We start from the raw sequence: 13,817 nt of genomic DNA on the forward strand, positions 1-13,817 counted from the left end.
TGTAGGACTCGTAGTGGAGAATTCCCTCAATTTTTGTACGTCTGAAAAGGTCTTAATTTCTCCTTCATCCTAAAGGAGGGCTTAGCTGGATACATTATTCTAGGCTGGTTGTTCCTTTCACTTAATAGTTTGAATATTTGTTTCCACTCCTTTCTGGCTTGTAAGGTTTGTGCTAAGAAGTCCGACGATAATCTAATGGGTTTTCCTTTATAGGTTACCATCTTCTTTTCCCTGGCTGCCCTGAGAATTCTGTTTTTGTCATTGACTTTTGATAATTTTAATACTATGTGTCTTGGTGAAGCCCTTTTTGGGTTGAGATAATTGGGTGTTCTGTTGATTTCTTGAATTCTAAGTACCAGCTCATTCCTTAGATTTGGGAAATTCTTGTCAACTATTTGTCTGAAAATGCTTTCTAGTCCCTGCTCCTTTTCCTCACCTTCAATAATGCCCATTATTCTTGTTTTCTCTCTTGATGGTATCAGCTAGTTCTTGAATTTCTCTTTCCTTATTTTTCATTCTTCAATTTTTCTCTTCTTCTGATTTATTTCTAGATTTCTGTCTTCGATCCTTTCCTCTATTTGGTTGACTGTATTTCCCAGGCTTGCTATTTCATTTTTCATCGCTCGCAGTGTATTATCTCCAGAAATCCTATTCTGTTTTTTTTTTTTTTGAGGGTTCTAATCTCCTTGCTGAAGAACTCATTCTGCTCATCTAGTTGTTTTTTTCAATTCCTGAAATTGTTGATATGTAGCCATATAGGTTACATTTATAATCAGGAACAAAGGTTAAAAAACAGTGTACATTATTTTGTATTTGCATTTACCTTTATGTCAAGTGTGTGCAGAGCAAAAAGACTGGGTGAAGTCCTCAAGAGGTTAACAGTGGTTTGCTCTAGGATTGGAATAATAGGTGACTTTTTTCTTCTTCCTTTAAATTTGCCATTTTTTCTATATAATTATGTATCCTTTTAAAATGTTTTTTATTTTTATTTTAAGTAAATATAAAAATAAATTATATGATTATTAATAATTAGATTAGTCAAATAATCAAATCACTCCCTATCGAGAGATTCCTGAATTTATCAACTTATACTTACTGTTGAATCATTTAGCTAATTTTTTGAGAACCAATGGAAAACAATATAAGTATAGACTCTATCTTTTAAAATGGAGAAAGATATGACTCTGAAAATTATAAAACTGAAAACTTAGTTTTAGACCTAAGTGTGTCATTGGTTTGAGACAGAACCTAACTCCAGATATGAATTATAGATTTGGTTTTTAATGGACTGTAACTATCTATTTCTGTTACCAAATCTATTATCCTTTAGTGCATAATACACCGGAGATTAAGATTCCACATATTCGGCCAAAGATTTGCCATGAATCAGTAAAAATAGGTTTAGTCATAATTTATATAGGTGCATATTTATAGATAAAGGATAAATTTTTTTTTTAAATGGCACTGAGGAAAAGGAAGGAACCAATATTATTTTAGATTATTATTTGATTTTCTTATTTAAATACATATGCTTTGCATTTATTACAATTTAAAACTAAACATTACTTAAATATTTATCAAACAGTTAAGATTTCTCTGAATTGTATTTGACAAGAACTGAGTAAATCCATTGCTGGGTGGATTTTTATGGGTTTTTATTAAAAATGGTTTTTTATGAGTTTTTATTTAAAAAATAATTAGGTATATTTTAGCCATTTGAGTTTACTTTTGTGCAAAAAAAAAGTGTTAAGCTCTTAGAGGTTCCTGTATATCGTCAATTATCACAAGCTGAAAATGTGATTTACAAACTTGATCAAAAATTTTCATATATAAGTAAATGTCAGTAGATACCTCTAAAGGTAACTTGTATCATTTAATCTTAGGCCTGAAAATTAAATCCTGAAAGCTATACAAATGCAAATACTTGAACACAGAAGTCCAACAATGCTTACATGAAAGGTGGAAACATTGTTTTTAGCACTTTATAGTGTATTTAGCACTTTATAGAATATATTATCCCATTGAATCCTCACCACAAACCTATGAAGTAAGTCTATTAGTCAGGGTAGTCAACAACCTGTAATCTCAGTTGCTTATAATCCATCATGTCCACTGACAAACAGCTCTGGACCCTGTTCTGTATCTTCCATGTTGACAGAGTAGCCAGCAGCAGAGAGCAGGAGAGCTTGAAGAGTCTCACGCCTGCAATTCAAAGCTCTGGCCTGGGAATGGCAAATATCATACAGCTCACAACTCATTTTTTATAACTAGTCACCTGGCATCACCCAACCACAAGGGAGTGGGCTAGGGAGGGCAATCATACAGTATGTCCAAGAGTGGTGGGGAAAGGAAATATTTGGTGAATAGTATTAACCACTGCTACAGTAAGTATAAGTCCCTATTTTACACACAAGGAAACAGGATCTGAGAGAGGTCAGCCAGCCAAGTCACATAGTAAATGAAGGAGCTAATATGCTATTAAAGAACTAAGCATGAATTTGACATTTTTATAGCAAATTCTGAGCCTACCAGTTTTGTGTCACCTTGAAAGTCACAGGAATGTTAGAGATTGAACAGAGATTAGCAGGTATCACTTGATCTCACTTTTGTGAATTCTGATATTCTTTGGCTATGCTTCCAGGAACTTACCTCTAAAGCCAGAGGCTAAAAATATTAACTTTCTGTTACCACAGCTGAGTTCCTTATAAAATTTGAAGTTATGGCCCTTGGAGTTCTTGGGCAATTTATTGAGGATAAAGAGCAAGGTGATTTGCAATCATTTGGGAGATGTTGTTAGCAATGTAGAGCCAAATAACCTTCGAGAAGACACAATGCTATCTAACCAATCAGCCTCCAACAACATGGGCACTGTTCACATAGTATTCTCTGTTAATGGTGCCTCTTGGAGTTGTGTAATGAATTGGTCAAAAAAAAGAAAAAAACACTTTTCTCCCAGGGGCAAATGTAAGACTTTTCAGCCTGTCTCCTCAGCAGTATTTCACTTCTTATAAGTAGATATTGAAAGGAAATATATTTTCAGTAAAGTCTTGATTAATCTGCAAATTTTACACTTCCATTGAGGATTCAGCCAATGAAAGCCCCTTTCTTTCATTTCCCTTTCGACACTTGTCATCTTGTGATCTTTAGTACTTGTTCATAGGTTCTGAAGAATCTCTGCTTTCCTAGGTATTTCAGTGCCAAGTAATCAACAAATTTGCATTACCTCTACATAACAAGCAGGAAGCAGTCACCGCCCTGACTGCACATTAATACCCTGGGGTGCTTTTAAAATCTCTTTTCCTTTTTAATCTGATATAATTGACCTGGGATAGGGATAGGCCATGAATATTTTACAAAGCTCCTCAAATGGTTCTCATAGTAGCCAAGCTTGAGAACCACAGACCTAGGAAACAGTTTTAAAATGTCCAAAAACAAGATTATTACCAAGAAGTTATATTTATTAGACTAGGAACATGGGAGTGCTATAACATTGCACTATTAAAAAAAAAAAAGTCTACGATCAAGCTACCCTGAACAAACCTGATCCCGTCTGATCTCAGAAGCTAAGCAGGGCAGGGCCTGGTTAGTACTGGATGGGAGACCACCTAGGAAGACCAGGTGCTATAGGCATAAAAAAATAAAAAATAAGGGATTGTAAACTTACAAGGTCCTTGCAATCTGTGAGGTCAACCAAGGTTTGCATCTCCTAAAAAATATAGATATAATAAATTTAATTCTTCAAACTACCAAATTTGGCTTCTGGCCAACAGTTTTGCCATAGCCCATAAGTACTGCCACATCACCAAATCCATTAAATCACTGGTTCTCAATATTGTGCATAAGAATGCCCTGGAAAGCTTTTAAAATCCAAACACACAGTCCATACTCAGGCCCAAATCAGAAGGTGGAAGACAGGCATCCATAGTTTTTTAAATGTTCTCCAGTTGATTACAAAATGCAGTTAAGGTCAGGAATGACTGCAATAGTCCCTTTTTCAGTAGATATTGTACTAAACTTCTCAGCAACTTTTGATATTGGCTTCTTTCTCCTTGGGAACTATCATCTTGGCTTTGATGACTCCATACTCTCTTGTTTTTCTCTTTTCTTGCAACAACTCTAAGCATTTCGTTTTTCTCATTCTCATGTGCCAACTTCTCGTCTTCTAGGTTTCTATGTTATAGAAATCTTCAGATGTCAGCTCTTGAGATAAAATTATCATCTTGGTCTAGCTGGTATAATTTATTCCTATAATTCTAAATACCATCATTAAGATAAAAGCTCCCAGATTTATACCACTAGCCCAGATTTATTTTTGAGTTTGTTTATCCCCTTGGATGTTTTGCAGGCATCTTTAACTAAACATTTCCAAAACTAGACTCTTGACCTCAAATGTGTTCCTTTTGATGCCTTGCTCCCTCTCACTATATAATTCAAACTCTTTAGTCGCACCAGCTAGAATTTGGGAGGTGTTCTCATGCTGCCCTCCTCAAACCTCACCCACAAATCCAGGCCTTTGTCACATCTCACCTAGTCTACCTCCAAATATTTCAAATTCACCCTCTTCTCTATGCCTTCACAATGAAATTAGTCACCTCTTATTGCATCATACATTGTCCTAAAACTTGGTGCCTTAAAACAACAATGAGTGTTTTATATCTCATACATTTTCTGTGAGTCAAGAATGTGGGAGTGGCTTAGCTGGATGACTTTGGCCAGGGGCCTCTCATGAAGTCCCATGAGATGTGGACCAAGGCTGCAGTCATCTGAAAGCTTGACTAGTGCAGCAAGACCTGCTTGCAACATGGCTCACTCACATGGCTGGGGAGTTTCTGCTAGTTATTGGTGGAAGACTTTAGTTTCTTCCTATACGAAACTCTTCGGAGAGCTGCTTGAGTGTCCTTATCATGTGGCAGCTGGATACTGCCAACATGAGTGACCCATGAGAGGGCCAATAAGAGTCTGCAGTGTCTCTTTTGGCTTACCTTTGAAAGTCACACGCCATCATTTTTGTATGATCTTATTGGTTACACATCAACTCTATTTACTATTTAAAGGACCTACACCAGGATAGGAAAACAAAGAGGAGAGAATCATTGGGGCTAATCTGGAGATTGTCTAACAAAACAGCCAGCGCTCTAAACTATGCCTTAATTATTTTTGACCCAGAATGTTACAATACCCTAAACAATATATTCACTCCCTGTCCTCGTTTCAACCTTTTCCACAAAGCAACCAGAATGATCTTTTAATCAGAGAATTTCAATGCCATTATATCGAACTGAGAGATTTACACTCCTCATTCTTCCCTGCAAGTGTTACCAGTCCAAAGTCCACGTGCCCAATGCTTCGAAAGGTCAAAACTCAAAATGTCAGAGTTCGAAGTAAGGAAAGGTTTATTGATCAAGAGGGTGCTAACCAAGAAGATAGGAACTCAAGGGGTATCTTCAAATCCATTTTACCAAAGTACAGAGCACGGTCTTCTTTTATATCAAGAGAAGGGAGAATAGGAGGGCCTGTATTTGTAAAACTGAAACCACAAGCAGAATTCCTCTAGTGGTTAGTATAAATATATGCAAGGCCATGGGAACTAAGCAAGCTTGAACAAGATGGAGTCAAAGGGAGACCGGGCATTTCACTCTATTACACGAGATTCTCAAAATCTGGCTCCAGCATCCCCTCCAACCTCATCCTCAGCTCTCTCCCCCTCACCACCATCTGTGTTGAAACCACTCTGGTGTTTTCCCTGTTCTTCACCAAATCAGGCTTTTATTCACTTCACAACCTTTTACAGGTGCTGCTTCTTTGTGTATAGATTGCTTTTCCTGCCCCATCTCCAATCCAGTTGTTTCTATTCATTCTTTATTCTTTATATTAGATACTTCTTCAGTGAGGCTCTCCCTGCTGCCCAACCTAAAACTTCACCCAGTTCTTTTCCATTATACCAGTCATCACAATTTATAATGATATTTTGTGTTTATTTAATTATTGTCTCCACATTATGGTGGCAAGAGCCAAGGGAGCTTTGAGTATGCTTTATTCAGCACTCTACCAAGTGCCGAGGATGTTGATGGGGAAGTCACTATCTTAATGTTTCTTGAATGAAATGAACAAATGACTTTTAGTCTTTAAGTGAGAATTTCAGTTGAGCTCCCCAAATTTCAATTTATGTTTCTCCTTTTTTAAGCTTTGTCAACAATCCCAGTGCTAGAGGTGAGAAAATAGAGATGGGAAAACCAAAACAATGAGAAAAGTTAGATAAAAATTAAAACATTTCTCCTCTCTATTCTGGTAGGTTTTTGTTTTTGTTTTAATTTATCTAATTTTTTAAAAATTGCCAAAAGCTTGAAAAAGATTAACCTTTTCGAACTATTGATTTTTAGAATGAGGTATAAAAGATTTAAGAACGGTTTGCTCTCTTCAAGGTGATTTGTGTAAGTAGAAAGGATGTATAAAACCACCAAATTAATGACTGCATTTGAATCAATAAGTACATTTTACATATTTTTTGGTCAGACACTTCTTACCAAGTGGCTTAGATAATATCAGCTATTCTTGTTTTTTGTGCATTCCTACTCACACATATCAACTGAAGAAAAGCCAAAGGCTTTATTAAGCAATGGAAAGAATTTTGTTGTCAGCCAGTTTATGCTCTTGCGATTCTCTGGGTCTATGACCCTAAGGAAAGTGTAAGGGGATGTGCTCTCATTTGCATCACAAAACACATGGAACATTTAGAAATTAGCACCACAAGAGTAATTTTAATGCTGCAGAGCACATTTATCTGTTGATGTGTGGTCTAGAAATACGGTGTTTTTATTCTACCAGTTCTGCCTCTCATCCCAACCTCCAAAAAAGAACTCTTGGAAAGTCATTTGCAAAGAGTTTTTGAGACGACTTGCTCTTTGCTTATTTGTAATCCATTTATTTCTTCAGCATGATTGACAATTGTTATGCATACTGGGGCCTAGGGTGAAGTTGAGGCTCAAATAAGAGAACAGTGGAGTAAGGGAGTCCCTCTACCAGTGGGCACTGAGTAGAAACAGCCATTTAAACAGCCATTTACTTGCCTCATACAAGTAGCTATGCTATAAGTGCAGAAAGAGAAGCTCATACAGTCCAGTAGCAAGTAACAAGGAAACACTCTAAAGTACTGGTAGATGCAGGAACTTGGGAGTTTTAACAGAAGCAAACCTCTCTACATGTGACTAGGCACTGAGAAAGTCCATATATATTTTTTAGTCATGTATGATGACTAAAATAATTTAAGTTTAGATTATGCTATCTTTTCAACATGGCAGGAATTTGTAAAGCAACCACGTGCATTTTGGGAAGTGATCGATTTCCATTTGATTCCGATTTCTCCCTCGCCCTCGGAATTTCCTTGATTTTAGCAATACCACACAGTTCCTAGTGTTTCTCAATATGCTTAGAAGAGCAGCCCTTTTTGTATTAGGACTCTCAACACAAACCAGACCCTCAATACAAACCAATGTGATAAAAAGAGAATGTAAGGGCTCATAAAGCTTAGAATTTCAAGGGGTAGATTGAGCAAGACTAGATCGAAGACTTGAAACTGCATATCTCTCTCCTGTGCTTGTTGGCACTCTGGCTCTCTAGTTCTTGCTCTCTCAGCTGCTCTGCTTTCATTTGTGTGAGCTCCAGCCTCAGCCAGAATGTCTTCATAAGGTAGCAAAGATATCGACCACAGCTCCAGGCTTATATCCCACTAGAGTCCCAAATGGAAAGAGGTACTCTTCCTCAAATTGGTTCAACAAAATCCTTTGTAGGACTCTCAATGGATCTGACTTTGGCCTCTTCCTCTACCTAATTTCTATTTACGTTCTCGTCACGCTATCTTTATTTCATTTCTTGGAGGGATCTGCCCTGCAAAATGCTGTTTCTTCAACAAGACTCTTACTTTCCATCAGGGCCAACTGAATTCCTTACTCATCTTTCAGATCTCAGCTAAAATGCCATTTCATTAGTGTGAATTTCTCTGATTCCGTAGTGCATACCACAAGTTTACATGTCGTAAAAGGACAGGATTACCTCGCAGCTATACCAGGGTAGCACTGTCTTTATCTCCTCAGATGCCTAGAAGTCAAGAAAAGGATGAAATGTATTAGACTGACTTTATATTTTCTTTTTAAAGCTCGAAATTCCCCTGGAGGCAACCTGTCTTAGCTTATCTACTCTTTTTAGGGATCTATAGACTGATATTTTACACCTGATTTAACAGGTGATATAGCCTGGCTTTTTATACAGCCAGTGGGTATAAAAGACCCCTCAATAAATATATGCCTGGGCTCACAGTTATATTAGTGTAAAATCTGAAGATGAAGTATGTCCTGTCATGAGTAACTAAGAAAGGACCAAAGGGGTGGGGGAGGGGGTATGCCTGGAAGTCTTTGACCCAAATATGACATTCTACACTCTCTCTGTTGTCATATCATATCCTTTACTTGTATTTAAAACCTTACATGAGTATACCCTGTGAAATCTTGTGAGTTTTGCGATAGTCTTCAATTACCCAATCTTGTGTAGTTGTCACATATATATTTTGTAATTATTCTATTGAAATATATCTCTTCTACCGAACTATATACTCCATGAGGGGAGGGACAATACCTGAAATTTTGCATTTCATTTTCTCATGACATATCATAGTGCCTGATACATGGTAATTAGGATCCAACCAGGAAAACAGAAACCAATCTGAGTTTTTACAGAAGGGAAGTTAATGCACAGGTGATAGAAGAGCCTGCAGAACCAACCAGGGCACAGTGAGCAGCTTAGATACTATTATCAAAAGGAAGCTGGTGCCCTCTCTAGACTGGAGTGACAAGGGGAAGAGGTGGTACTACCAGAGCCCAGAGGCCAGGGTCACCTGGTAGAAGCTGGAATTATGGCAGGATGTGCAGGTGGGAACTGGAGCCATGGCAGAAGTAGACAGATATTGCCTGGGATTCTGCTCAAGGCAAAGAAGGAAAGGGAGTATTACCCTGGCTTGTTCTCTCCGCCCTCTCCTCTCCCATCTCTTACCAGTGTCTGCCATTGTCTGAATCCAGCTGGAAGACAGATGATGCAGAAAACCAGGAAAGACAATCTAGGTGGATCACTCTCCTGCAGTGCAATGCAGGGGAAGAGCAAGGAACAGCCCCTAGGATTGTTACTGTCAGTGCCCAATAAATACATGCTGAATGAGTAAAACTAACTTATGAACGAAACGAGTGTTGCTGATTGATTAACAGTTCTATTGGTACCAGCCTTGAAAAGTCTAGATCTATAACAAAAAAATGCATGTGTTATATAGACCAGAGGTCCCTATCTGGGGCAGAATCTGGAGACACACAGTTGGCCTGGCCGCCTTCATTTAATGATGATTCTGTGACAGATCAATTCTTCTTCTGGCTGACATCTTCTTTATCTATGCAACATGTAGCTTTAGCTTGAGATTCTTCAGACTTATCAGTAATACTTTGTCTATTGTGTATTTCATTGTCTGTCTTGACTTCATTATTTAATTTTTATAAGGGAATACTTATTTCTCTTACTTCCAACTTCTTTAGGAAGGGAGCATCATATTGGATCCTGTATGTACCAATATCTGGATATTTCAAATCATCTTATTAAAAAAGTCCCTAAATTTATGGAAATCAAATAATCTTTTATGTGTTTGTACTTTTTCAAAGACTTATTTACTGAAGATAAAAGGGAAATACCATCATTATTAATCCTAAACAAACATACACTCCACATGCAAACATACCGCACACATCATACAATACTCAACTCTTTATTTGGGATAAAAAATCTCCAGTGAGTTCCAGAATGTTAAGAGAATATTTAGGTCTTCCTATTCCCTAGATAAAACTTTCAATGTAGTAACAATTACCTTGGGATCTAAGAACATTAACGTGAACTTATTTGATCTGCACAAATGCCCTACCTACCTTCATATGTAAATTTCCCCCAGGATCCACTATTAAAGAAATAGATTCCAGGGGAAAAAAAATATGCCTTGTACAAATATTTAGAAAATAATAGCACAGTTGATTTATGACCGTGTATAGAAGGCATCTGGATTCTTTCTTTCTTTTAATGCCACCCTACTTAAAAACAAACTAGTCTGAGTGGTTCTCTTGGGCACCTTCACAGTCACATAGTGAATTTGCTAAATCGTGAGTTCAATAAAAATTGCTAACCTGCACTAGGGCTGATTCATTTGCACCAATTAGACATCTTTCTGTCTCTTATGTTTATAATTTTCAGTGATTGGTAATGCTCAACTCAAGGTTGCAGAAAGAAACCGCTGATGGGATTCGTGAATTGCTTTCTCCTTTTAAATAGCTGCTGAATCAGTTATCATTGCTGTTCTTGCTCATTCTTTATTCTTAAGAATGATTTAGACAAGTTTGGAAGTATGTAAAAGTTAAATTTTTTAAAAAAGAAAGCTTATTATACAAAATGATCCTCAAGGAGTCATTGTCTAAAACTTTGTGCCCCAACCTTGCACGCAAAAGCATATCATTTGTAGCAGATGCTGTCGATGCCCTACCTAGATTCCCTTCACCATCTGGCACTCCCATGGCTCAGCTGCTGTGATTGGTGGTTGCTTTTGACTCAGAGCTACTCACTTTTCAGGAGCATTGCCTCTGGCTGATTGGAGCTACCTTGCCCCTGTGAGGTTTTTGTCTCCACGAGGGTCTGGCCAATGACTGATGTAGGATGTAACAACCAGCATCCTCCTTTTTGGACACAGCAATCTCTGTGGGATGTTTCATTCTCCATAGCTTCCCATGGAATCAGGCTGAGGCTAACTCTCTGTTCTTCAGGTCCTCCCCCCATTTTATCCTGCTTTCTTCAAGCCCTTAAAAGCTTCTCCTGGGAGCATTTTGTCAATAAAGTACTTACACAAGAGTCTCTGTCTTGGGCTCTGTTTCTTGGGAGCTTGACCTAAGACACGATTTTGATTACCTAACTCTTTAGAATCTGGAAGAAATTGGTTAGGCTCTGGGGGAAAAAAAAAAATTTGGTCAACTATCCATTAGGATTACTATGACTAGAATTAGTAACTATTTCCATAGCAAATGAGTACTGTTCTCCTTTCTCTGATTACAGAAACTAGATAAGGAAAATGTCTACATGTTTGTCACTTCAACTGACAGTCTGAAAGTGAATCTGCTTCAACAAATCTTTATTCTTCTGATTGTCTAGGTCTGGGTCCTTATCCCTGTGCCTTCTTTTGATTTACCTTGCAGCTGAAGGAAGGTTAAAAATGAATCATTTATTGAGCACCAAATATGCATAGACACGAAACTAGAAGTTTTAGAGATGTTACTCCATTTGAGTCTCACAATAATTTATTGAGGGGTATATTATTATCTTCAATCTATAGATGATGAAATCAAGACTCAGAGACAATTTTTAGCCAATCCATAGACATGCTGCTAGTAAAACGGCAGAGTGAAGATTCAAATCCAAGTCTTCTGACTACAAAAACCACACTCTTAACCAACTTACCAAAGTGTTCATTTAAAGATAAGGACATGTGCAAAGGAGAATATTTCCTTCTAAAGTTCATCTACAGTGTATACATTTCTGTAGCACACCTTGTTGGTGTCCCTTTCCCATACTATGAATCTAACCCCAGATTCTATTTGCTTTCAAGCCATACAGTTCCTACCATGACGCACCAATTCATTTCATTGAATTGCCCTTGAACACTGCCATAGCCTTACCAGTACCCTCCTCTAGCCTGTAGCTATTAACTGACACAGGAATTCAGAAGCCCAGTGCCTTTGCCTGTGCTCTATAGCTCCCCCCACATCCCCACTGCCACCACCACCGCCACCACAGGTTAAATTAAAGCTGGGTCTTCATGAGAAAGTTCCTCCTTCTATGGTTTCTTTCACTTCCTGTCCTACTACATCCTCTTCACCCCTCACTGATTTCTCCCAGGAGCATTTCCTTAAATCACTTGCTCCTGAATTCTTGGCTCAAAATTTCTGTCTCTGAGAGACTCTTAACTAAGTCAAGATACATAAAGAAATAAAAGAGGCAAATACTAATAAAACTATTTTGATATTCTAGACTTCTGGGTCAACTTGTATTTTTTTCAAAAAAATAATTTTCCTGTTTATATTGAAAAATAATACATGTTCATTATAAAAAATAAAAATAGAAAACACAGATAAACCAAAATAAGACAATAAGATAATTCATAATTCTAAAACCCAGAAAAATTACTATTTATCTGTGCTACATATTTACAAATCTGAGATTACTATACATATTTATGATTTTTTAAATCTAACTTTGACAGACTGTCTTTTTATGCCAATAAAATTTCCTCTACAAAATCTTTTTTATGCTTATGTAGAATGCTGAAGCATAATTTTTGTGGGGAGGAGAGGTGGTACCAAGCACCCAGGTGACGTTGATGCTGCTGGTCCATGGACTGCTCTTTGAAAAGCACTGATGGCTTTCCAGGACCACTGAAGAACTTTGGCTTTGCTCTGTTTGAGTTTATTGTTAAACTCGAAGTAAATGGAGTCACATGAATATTCCCTCACACAATTCCTGTTCAACACTTTGTTGAGCCACATAAATGAATATAAACTCTTCATATATGAAGAAAGAAAATTAATAGGATTTGACATTAATGCTTTTTCTCAGTTGATGTTTACAAATAGCTCAAGGTGTTCACAGAACACCACTATGTATGAAACTGGCATTTAGTAAGTGTTGTACTTACTAGGGTGACAGTAAAAAGTTATAGCCTCTGAAAATCTGCTTTTGCAGACTCATTTTCCTTTTCCTGAATTAAACCATGGGTAGGCATTTTCCCTCATATTCAAGAGTCCTCTAGATATTTCAGGAAACAAAAGGTCATAGTCTCACGATTCAGCTTTAAGAGGCTTCCCCTGGCCAAATCAGGGACTATTTGGGCATCAAAATAAATAACAATAGCAAAGGATTATAACCTATTAAATAAAAAAGGAATACATGAGTCTATACTGATTTAAATATATAAATTAACGGGGAAGAAAAGAAAGCTCTACTCAAAGGCAAAAAGTCAACTAACAAATGTAGAAAGAATGATGAAATTAGAAAATCATCTTATGGCAACTGTCACTATAATAATTATGTCAGGCAGGAATCATCCATGAATGCTAAAATTGGTGGGTGAAACTTATGGGAATAACTGGAAATTTACATAGTTTCAAAGGATCTATCCATAAGATACTTAAATACAAAAGGAAGAATAATAACTTTATAGTGGAGAAACCAAGTAGTAAAGATACAACTTTAACCAAGGGATTAAAGTTTACAAAGTTTATATCACATATCGACATCACATGCCTCTTGATATAATATACTGAGAAGTATATAATATACTGAGAAGGGCCTGTGCCATTCTTGCCTATTCTGAATCTGTTCTTGAGAAAATGTAATACAAATAAAAACTGAGGGACATTTTACAAAATAACCAGCCTGAATCCTAGTATACTAATATCTTAAAAGAAAAAAAAAAGAGAGACATATATATTGAGGAACTGTTCCAAGCTAAAAGAGAACAGAGATGTGACGACTGAATGCAGTCCATGATCTGGTATTTTCTTTTGCTCTATAGGATATTATTGAGACAAATAGCAAAGTCTGAATAAGGTCTGTAGATTAAATATGTAGTTAATTTAAATATTAATTTCCTAATTTTGACAACTATGATATAGTTATGTAAGATAATGTTGTTTTATGGAAATACATATTGAAGTATTTAGGGATAAGAATATCATGTCTTCAGCTGCCACTCA

At 36.9% G+C, this 13,817-nt stretch overlaps 1 pseudogene; it reads left to right on the plus strand.

Moving 5' to 3' along the window:
- Positions 1–3,512: 3,512 nt before the first annotated feature.
- On the plus strand, positions 3,513–3,630 carry LOC120612115 (uncharacterized; annotated as a pseudogene).
- Positions 3,631–13,817: the final 10,187 nt, after the last annotated feature.

Source organism: Pteropus medius, unplaced genomic scaffold, assembly GCF_902729225.1.
Source record: "Pteropus medius unplaced genomic scaffold, Ma_sr-lr_union100, whole genome shotgun sequence".
Lineage (NCBI taxonomy): Eukaryota > Metazoa > Chordata > Mammalia > Chiroptera > Pteropodidae > Pteropus > Pteropus medius.